At 39.6% G+C, this 9,942-nt stretch overlaps 1 non-coding gene across 1 annotated transcript; it reads right to left on the reverse strand.

The window, feature by feature from the left end:
• Positions 1-8,877: 8,877 nt before the first annotated feature.
• On the reverse strand, positions 8,878-8,983 carry LOC145599856 (small nucleolar RNA R71). The gene has a single exon (XR_014104111.1). It is a non-coding gene; the product is annotated as a small nucleolar RNA R71 (small nucleolar RNA).
• Positions 8,984-9,942: the final 959 nt, after the last annotated feature.

The raw sequence follows: 9,942 nt of genomic DNA on the forward strand, positions 1-9,942 counted from the left end.
ACACCTATCATAGAGTCAACCGAACATAGTGTCAAACCGTGCATACCTTTACTACCTAGGAAGAAAATCATGCAAAAGACAAAGTCCAATGTACAAAGTCCAATTCATAAAGAAGTAAAAATGAAAAATAAGCCTCAAAAACATACTACAAACAAGAAAGAAAAATAAAAGAAAATAAAGGAAAAGAAAAATAAAAGAAAAGAAAAGAAAAGGAAACATAGAAAAAGGAAAATAGGAGAAAAAGGTAAACAAGATCGAATGACATCATCGTCATCGATCCCAAACACATTACGTGTTAACAAGCATTCATCCTCGAACCATTCAATTTCCCCTAAACTAATTCTAGTCTATGCAACCAAAGAAAAGTAAAGAAAAAAATTAGAACGGTCTCACCGGGCTACCATGCTTAGCAAAATAAACGAGGGCAAAAAGAAACCACCTTCGTTGCATTAAAAGATCAAAAGCATCTTCAAGAAGCCAAGTGAGAAAAGGAAAAATAAAAGAAACTATAAACAAAGAAAACGGTTAGTAACATCAAAACAAAGAAAAGAAAATAACAAATAAAGGAAACTAAACTAAGCAAAAACTATAAACAACTAAGCAAAATAAAAACTAAACTATCAAAGATTAAAAGAAAGAAAAGAAAGAAAATCTAGGAAAATAAGAAAACAACTATCAAACTAGAAAACTAAACTAAACTACAAGATTTGGATTTCTGGGATTTGGATCAAAGAGTTTTGGATCAAAGGGATTTGGATACAAGGGAGCAATCACAACAACAACATCATAATTAAATCATCACAACAACAACATGAAACCAAGCAAATCGGGCAAACAATCATGCATCAAGAGGAGTGGCATAGAGATCAAGAAAATGAAGCAAACCAAACACGAAGAGCATAAAAATCAAAAAAGCAAACAAAGTATGCATACAACAACAATTATTGGCTACCGAGTCAAGTATTAGTTCCCCCAAGCTAAATAATGATACATCTCAACATCCCAACAATACAAAGCAAGCACCAAAAACATAAGGGATGGAGGCAAAAAGCACAAAAAGCAAGGGAACTAATGACTACTACCATCACCACCACTACCACTAGGCCCGGCCCCATTGGGGTCAATGTTCCCCACGGGGTCATCGAAGGTTGGGGGAGGATAAGGCTCTCAACCTTCGGTGAAACCATCGGGCCACCCATAACGCCCCTTAAAGTTATCTTGTTGCCAAGGAGCAAGAGGGGTGAAGTTATCGGGCAAAGCTAGCTCGTAAGGATGGCTTTCGTGCACATGAGGGTAGTTCGGATCACCACTATAATCGCATCCACCGGGAGCCTTGTAATAGTAATTACCTTGCTCGTTCGGATAGAAGCGACGCTCGGTATCGGGGACGGAAGGTCCCTGCTAATATTGATGCCCATATGAAGGTATAGGACCTTGCTGGGGCGGAAAATAAGGATAGTTGACCGGGGGAACAATGTTCCCGCGTTCAACTTCCGCATCACAAAGTTGTTGTTGTTGTATGAACAAACCTTATTGCATCTCTAAGATACCTCTCATTTGGTTATAGATGGCCTCGAAATCTTGATCGTACATGCCCTCCAAGTGGATTTGCAACCCACTCATTTGCTCACTAAGTGCCCCCAAATCGGCAATAGCATAAGTATGTTGCCCTTGTTGTTGTTGTTGTTGTGGAACTTGTTGTTGTTGTTGTTGTTGTCGTTGTTGTTGTTGTTGTTGTGGAACTTCTTGTTGTTGTTGTTGTTGTCGTTGTTGTTGTTGTTGATGTTGATTTTGTTGTTCTTCTTCCTCATCATCATCCTCCTCATCATCCATGGAGTCATAGTTGGGGCGCCTAAAGGACTTGGGAACGTGCCACACGTTCTCAGTGTTGATCCGGTGCAAGGAGGTCAACCCGGGGTTGGGCAAGTAGAACCAATGCTCATTATCACGCAACCACTCATACTTGCCATCCTTATAGTGCTTTGAGATGAATTGCACTTGACCCAATTGCTTCAAATCAAGGAAAATAGTAGTGCCATCTCCAACTTCTTTGCAATATGGCAAGTAGTGATCAAGGTGAAGGCGAGTCAAGAGCCTAGTAACCATGCCCCCACATGGTATCTCTCCGGTGCTCCGGCCTCTCAAATGAAGGCAATAGGTGGCAAACACATAACCCAAGTTCAAACGGCCTCGATACTCGGGACGGGTGGCCAACCATAGAATCTTGAGCTCCAATTTGCTCATATTCCCCAACTCTTGCTTGGGAAATACAACATACCCCAAAAGACGGTGCACTACCCGTAGACAAGGTTGGTACACCATTGAAATCTTGGCGGCGCTTGTAACAAACTCATTACCCCCCGAAATATCATCCCACCAAGAATGTTGATCGTACTCCGGGAAGATGTACGACTCAAGATCATAGATATCACCATGAGGATCAAAATCAAAGGACGCATTAAATTCCTCCAAGGAGTGATCGAAGAACTCATTGAAGATTTGAAAACGCACCCTATATTGCCCTCCCACGGGCACAAGATCCAAGGTAGCCAAGAATTCCAAGGTAGGCTCCTTATAGGTGCGGAAGGAATCGTTGATGAAGGAACCCATTCTCAAGTTGAGGAGCAACTCTCTAACATCCTCATCTATCCCCAAACTTGTCATGTCCCTTTGGAGATAGTGGCGGGTTGGTTTGAGGGTTCTCTCATCTTTTAGCTTTCGGTAGAGGATGTGTTGTTCGGGGTCAAGGTTTTTTCGTTTGGGAAGTAGTGTTGGTGGTCGTTTTTGTGAAGGTGAAGAATATGTGCTAGGTCTCGGTTCTTCAATGGAGACGTTGGTTTTTCTCTTTTTGGTAAACTTTTTGATGAGGTTTGACATTTTGTGGCTAGTTTGTTCACCAAATTTAATCAATTCAAGTTCAACTCCAATACTCCAAGAAACACCAAATCAAGAACCAACACTTCCTCCAATACACAAATTCAATCCAATTCAACCAAAATCACCAATCAACCAAGAAAAACCTTCACCAACAATCCCATACACAAGCAATCAACTAAAAATCAATAAGGGCACCTTACTACCAAAATTCCAAATTTCAATCTCAACAAGTTTCAACCAAAAATGATGATAAAGGCTACAAAATCAACAAACAAAGCAATGTTATACAAAATCAATCAACAAACATCACAAAAATTCATCCAAAATCAATAATAAGCATCAAAATTCACAAAAGTCATACTACTACTATTCATGCTCATACAAAAATTCCAAACATGCATATATATGATATAATTAAGCAAATTGAAGTTAGAGAAGATGATTATACCATACAAGAAGCAAGTTTGAACAAGTTTGAGCCTCCAATTTCGATCATGCACAAAAGCCCCAAATTATACCCAACTATGGAGGAGAGAGATTAAGTGTTTGTTTGGGTGAATTTGTGTGATTTTTGATGAGTAGAATGGAATTTGAGTGGATTTTAATGAATTTGGAGTGATTTTTGTGAAAATTTGATGAAGAAATGATGGTGAATGGAGAAGTATATGGTGCGCACAAGGAGGGTTTTGGTTGATGGAGGTTCGTAGGAGAGAGAGTGAGAAATGAGGGAATGAAAGAAGAAGGGAAAAAGAAGAAGATAAGGGGTGTGGCCGGCTAGGGTGTGCGGCCGCACACACACACTGTGCGCCCGCACCAATCAGGTGTGCGGCCGCACATCCTGCTGGTGCGCCCGCACAGCCCCTAATCTCCTCTTTTATCTCTTTTTTTTTTCTTTCTTTGATGCTTGGTGTGTTCTTGGGTGCGTACATGAGTTATGATGGTGATAAACCCCAACATAGGCAGTAGCAAAATGCATTTTTAGTGAGCTCAAAGTTTGAGATTCATGAACCCGCCACAAGAACTCACTAGGCATCAACTTCCTTCAACTTTCAAAGCATGAATTTCCTAACTTACCTCACTAAGATTCTTACCCCTTTACCTCAAATTTTGATTAGAATCGAACATAATCTTGACAAATGCCGCAAACAACTTCCATTCATCATCCTTACTTGAAGAGATCCAATCCCGAAAAGTTTATCCTACAAATCCAAACAAGTAGAAAAGTAAAAGAAAAGAGGTCCTAAACTCAAAAATAAGAAAAACTCGAAAATAAGAAAAGAGGGAAAAAATAAGAAAAACTTAAAAATCAAAAACAAAGGTTAGAAACTCCGGGTTGCCTCCCAGGAAGCGCTTGCTTAAGGTCCTAAGCTCGAACCTTCCTCCAAATCATGAAGGGTCAAAGAACACCACCTTTTTCAAGGTAGTAGAAAGAGCAAAATCCTCTTCATTCTTAAGCAACCTTCCTTCGTTGCTTGATGAAACTTCCGTGAAACACTTCTCAAAATCACATTTTTCTTTTCTCAACTTATTCCTTTTTCTCAACTTCTTTGAATCACGAGCCTTCTTCTTAGGCTTGTTGTTCAATGTAGATGGGTCTTCAACATCCACAATCATAGAAACCTCCCCTTCATCTTGAGAAATAAGCTCAAACCAACTTGGAATCTCAATTTCCTCGTCCAAGAGCTTGGGAATCATAATTGCATCTTCACTAACCTTCATGCTATCAAAACTTGCAAGAACATCATCAAAATTCTCAAGAGCATCGTTAGTGGAAGAGTCAATCATACATACATTATCAATAGAACGAAAGGAACTTGCACACATCATTTCTTGCACAAAAGACAAAGATTCATGCATTGGTTTCAACATAAAACTCTTCTCTTGCTTACCACATCTCAAAGTAATGCGGCCTCCTTTCACATCTATCAAAGCTCCCGAGGTGGCTAAGAAAGGTCTCCCTAAGATGATAGGAATGTGTTCATCTTCCTCAATTTCTAACACCACAAAATCTACGGGAAAAACAAACTCACTAATCTTAAGTGGGACATCCTCAACGCTTTCCTTAGGAATATTGATAGATCGATCGGCCAATTGAAGGGTTATATTGGATGGTAAAAGCTCACCTAAATCAAGTCATGATACTCACACTACCTCCTATATCACAAAGAGCATTCTCAAGCATCATTTTCTTGATCTTGCAAGGGATAGAAAAATTCCCCGGATCCTCCATTTTTTCCGGTAGTTCCCCATGGATAAGAGCACTAAAACATTTCCCTCCTTCTGCCGAATTGACCTCATTACATTCCTCCTTCCCTTTTAGAATCTCCTTAAGAAACTTAGAGTACCTAGGCATTTGGGGAATTGACTCGGTAAAAGGGGTGGAAACATGAACTTCTTTAAGCATTTCAAGGAACTTCCCAAATTGCTCATCCATTTTATACCTCAAGAACTTTTGAGGGTAGGGTAAATCGGGAAATCTCTCTTCCTCACACATCTTCTCATCAACATTCTTTTTCTTTTGCTCCTCGTCACAATAGACCTCCTTGGACACAACCCTCTCAACTTCATTCTCCAAAGCACTCCTCTCCTCTTCTTCCTCCATAAAACAAGAAACTCCCTCAATAAAGACACTCTCATAACTAGTGGTAATGGAATACAAGGGTTTCTTCGGTTCAACACCTTGGGAAGGCAAAGAGGAAGGACTAGCATAGTCCTTGAGAGTGTTTGCTAATTGGGTTATTTGGGTCTCAAGCATCTTATTGTGAGTCATCATCTCATTGAACTTCTTATCACTAACCGCCATATAGGTGTTAATAATCTTAGTTTGATTGTCAATCAATTCTTCCAAGTTTGTTTTGAAAGATGATGGTTGGGAATAAGAACTTTCACCATTGGATTGGGACTTTGGAGCAAAACCGGGAGGGGGTCCTCTTTGATTGTTATTTTGAAAATTTCCCCTATTTTGGTTGTTGTTCCAACTTCCTCTTTCTTGACTATTGCCATTGTTATGGTAATGATTACCAAAACCTTGAGATTGGTTTTGATTGCCATACCCATGGCTTGTGTTTTGATTATTATAACCTTGGTGGTTATAGTTGCCTCGGAAACCTTGGTTTCATTGGTTCCTATATCCTCCATTGTTATAATTATCGAAACCACCTCCTTGAGGGTGAGAATTCCTATTACCAAAATTCTTAGGTCCTACAAACCTTTGACCACCATTGGCATTAGACACAAAGTTCACATGTTCACATTCATTATTTTCAACATCATCGCATCCATCAACAAAAGCTTGTGAACACATGGAAGAATCATGATCATAAGAACCACATAAATAACAAAACACACAACCACTTGGCATGTTATTAGAAGTAGAAGGAGAAGAGTTAGAGATTGTACCTCTCCCTTTGGTTTAGGAGGGAAGACTCAAAGAATTCACGGACACACTCTCAAGCTTCGCTTTGATTGATGTCATCTCTTTCCCTAGATTTGAAATTTGGGATGAAAAGTTGTTGATTGCATTGAGGTGATCCACCGAATAGATCGTTGAGCCACTCTTGCTTGTAGACTCTCTCTCTCCTTCTTGCCAATCTCTATAGTACCTCACAACATCCTCAATTATGTCTACCACTTCTTCCTCCGTCTTATTCATTATAGGACCACGGGCTCCTCCATCTAGGCATGACTTGCCTTGAGCACTGAAGTTTCCATAGAAAATTTGGATCACTTGATAAGTAGGAATCCCATGATGTGGATGATGAGTGACATTTATGGCACTCATTTGGTCCCTTTTTGGATGATTTCTATTTCATTTTATCTCTCTTTTCTTTAGTTTTCCTTAGTTTTATTCTCGTTTTCTTCATTTTATGCTTTTTGTAGTTAGTTTCTCTATTGCATGCATTTTCTAGTTTACTTGTTATTTTTCTCTTTTACTTGCTTTTTATCATTTGTTTGTAGGTGGTAATTGATTGTCCAAGAATTCCCGAGCTTCCTCTCTATGAGCTTTCATTGTTTTCATGCCTAAAGATGGTGCAAGAAGCTTCAAGTCTAAGGTGGATCCAAGGGGCAAGCTTCAAGGCATTGTATATACCTTCCTCATGGCTTATACTTTTCAAGAAATTCAAGAAAGTTTCTGCCTACTTTGTCCTCCATCATCATCATCTAGGACGTGTGCACCGCTTAAGCTAGGACGAAGAGAAGAAGGGGGAAAGACCCAGCAATGTGCGGGCGCAAACCAAGGTGGTGTGCGGCCGCACATTGGTCGGGTGCGGCCGCACACCTGGTGCGTGCGGGCGCACCAATCTGGGTGTGCCCCGTGCGCACCATTTTCTCTCCTCCGAGCGCCCGCACCTATGAGGGTCTATTTTTAGGCGTCAATACCGACCTCCTCTTTGTATATATAGTTATTTCTTCCTATTTTTAGTAAGAAGTTTTTTAGATTGAATTGGATAGTTAGTTTTTGGGAGAATTTTAGAGAGAGAAACTCAAGAACTTTAGAGAGAGAAACTCATGATTTTTGGTGATTGCTCAAGAATTCCTCATTGTTATTGATCTTTAGATCAAAGTTTTGTAAGGATCTTCTTCTTGATTACAATACAAGTTTGATTCTAGTTGATTTCATTTGTTTTCCATGATATTGATGATTGATTGAAGTTTGTTTGATGATTAATTGTAGTTTAATTGATTTTTGATTGATTGTTGGTTTGATCTTTGATTTCAATTATGTTGATAATGAAATTGATGATTGTTGTATTTTTGATCTTGATTCTTATGGCTATGAGTAGTTTTCTAGCTAGGGAAATGGTGAAGCATGTTTGAGTGATGGATTAGAGTAATTTGGGGATAATTGATGGAGTTGATGATATGATTAAATTTGGTTGATAATTCATGTGCATGTGTGTAATTGATTGAATTTTGGCCATCTTTGATTATTGCACTAGATTGCATTGTTAGCTTGCTATGATACGGACCATTGATTAGTAACTTGCAATTTCACGATTGAGGTGCTTTGTGACGTTCCCTAGGTAGTGTTTAGCATAGTTGACGCTAGTTAGACCTCTAGGTGAACTATCTTGGTATGCTCTTTTGGATACATGATGATCTTCCTTCATATCACTTGACTTAGTCGGTTTGTCCTTCCAAATTACCATTTTCCATTACAATTACATGTGGATCCATTGCCCTAGTGTCTTTAGATTGATTTCATACAAGTTCTTGCATCATTTAGCTCTAGCTCTAGTTTCCTTCATAAACCCCCTTTACTTGACTTCGAAATAGCTTGACTTAGGCATTGTGCATTATACCTCCATTCCCTTGGGTTCGACCTTGACTTACCACTACACTAAATAGGGGTTTGTTAAGTTACAAATTTTGTTTGATTGGGTGGGGTGGTAGCCCAACGACCTACCGTTCTCCTTCCCATCAAAATGGCGCCGTTGCCGGGGAATGGTGCTTTGAGTGCATGTTGTTGTTGAGTCTATTTCATTTCATTTGCAAAATACAAAAAGATTTTACACTTTAGGCTACACTTGTAGCCGTGCTACTTATATTTTCTTTGAGTTTTGTATGCATAGGTCCCGAGATCGCTCATTTGTATTATAGTTCCTCAAGCGAAGAAGAGATTGAACAAGAGCAAGTCATGGGAGAACAACCAAGAGTTGCCTTGAAAGAATTGGGAGTGCCCGGTGCATATAGGTTCGAGAGCGGCAAACGATTTTGAAATTAGGCTGGCAATGATCACCCTAATTGAGAGGAGACAATATAGTGGGGCAAAGAACGAGAGCCTATTGAACCATCTTAAGGAGTTTGAAAAATATTGCAACACGATCAAGGTTAATGGAGTGTCTCAAGAATTCATCCGCCTTAAGTTGTTCCCTTTCTCCCTCATAGGAAGGTCTTTGGAATGGCTAGACAAAGAGGTGAAGCCCAATTCATTGAGAACTTGGGATGATGTCACTAAAGCTTTCTTGTCCCGTTTCTATCCTCAAAAGAAAACGGCGGAGGCAAGGGCTTTAATTCAAGGATTCAAGCAAAAGCCAAATGAGAGTCTTTATGAAGCATGGGAGAGATTCAAGGAGTACCAAAGAGAATGTCCTCACCACGGAATTCCAACATATCAATTGATCCAAATCTTCTATGGTGGTTTGAGTCCCCAAGGAAAGGCATTTCTTGATGGAGGGGCCGGTGGTCCAATCATGAACAAAACCGAAGAAGAAGTTGTGGACATAATAGAGGATGTGGTGACTTACTATAGAGATTGGCAAGATGGGGAAAGAGATTCTTCAAGCAAGCAATCTTCGTTGTACTCGGTGGACCATCTCAATGCCATCAACAATCTTTCCTCTCAAATGACAAACTTGGGAAAGGAGATGACGGCGATCAAGGCCAAGTTGGAGAGTGTTTCTTCCTCTTCCTAAGCTCCAAATCTTCCCTCCCAAATCTAGGGGAGAGTTACTTCTTCTAACTCTCAAACTCCTTCTACTTCACATAATATGCCTATGGGATGTTTGTTTTGTGATGTATGTGGATCATATGACCTTGATTCTAGCAATTGCAATAATGAATGTGTTGATGAGTTTGACAACAATGAGTGTGAACATGTTAATTTTGTGTCAAACAACAATGTCCAAAGGTTTGATAATCAAAGAGGCCAATGGAATAGGAATTACCAAAACCAAGGCAATTTTGACAACTATAATCATGGTGGTGGTTATAGGAACCAAGGGAATCAAGGTTCTCGTGGTAACCATAACCAAGGTTATAGTGGCCAAAATCAAAGCCAAAATTATGGTAATCAAAACCAAAATTATGGTAATCAAAACCAAGGTTATGGAAATCATAACCAAGGTAATGGTAACCATAATCATGGTGGTGGTAACCATAATCAAGGTTATGGTTCAAATCAAAATAGGGGTAATTGGAACAATCAAGGAAGGGGAAATTTTCAAAACAATTCTCAAAGAGGTCCCCCACCCGGATTTGATCCAAAGACTCAAGGTGAAAATTCTCATTCACAACCTTCTTCTCCTAGGACTACTTTGGAGGAATTGATTGATAATCAAACCA

The sequence above is a fragment of the Chenopodium album genome, chromosome 20 (genome assembly GCF_948465745.1).
Source record: "Chenopodium album chromosome 20, dcCheAlbu1.1, whole genome shotgun sequence".
NCBI lineage: Eukaryota > Viridiplantae > Streptophyta > Magnoliopsida > Caryophyllales > Amaranthaceae > Chenopodium > Chenopodium album.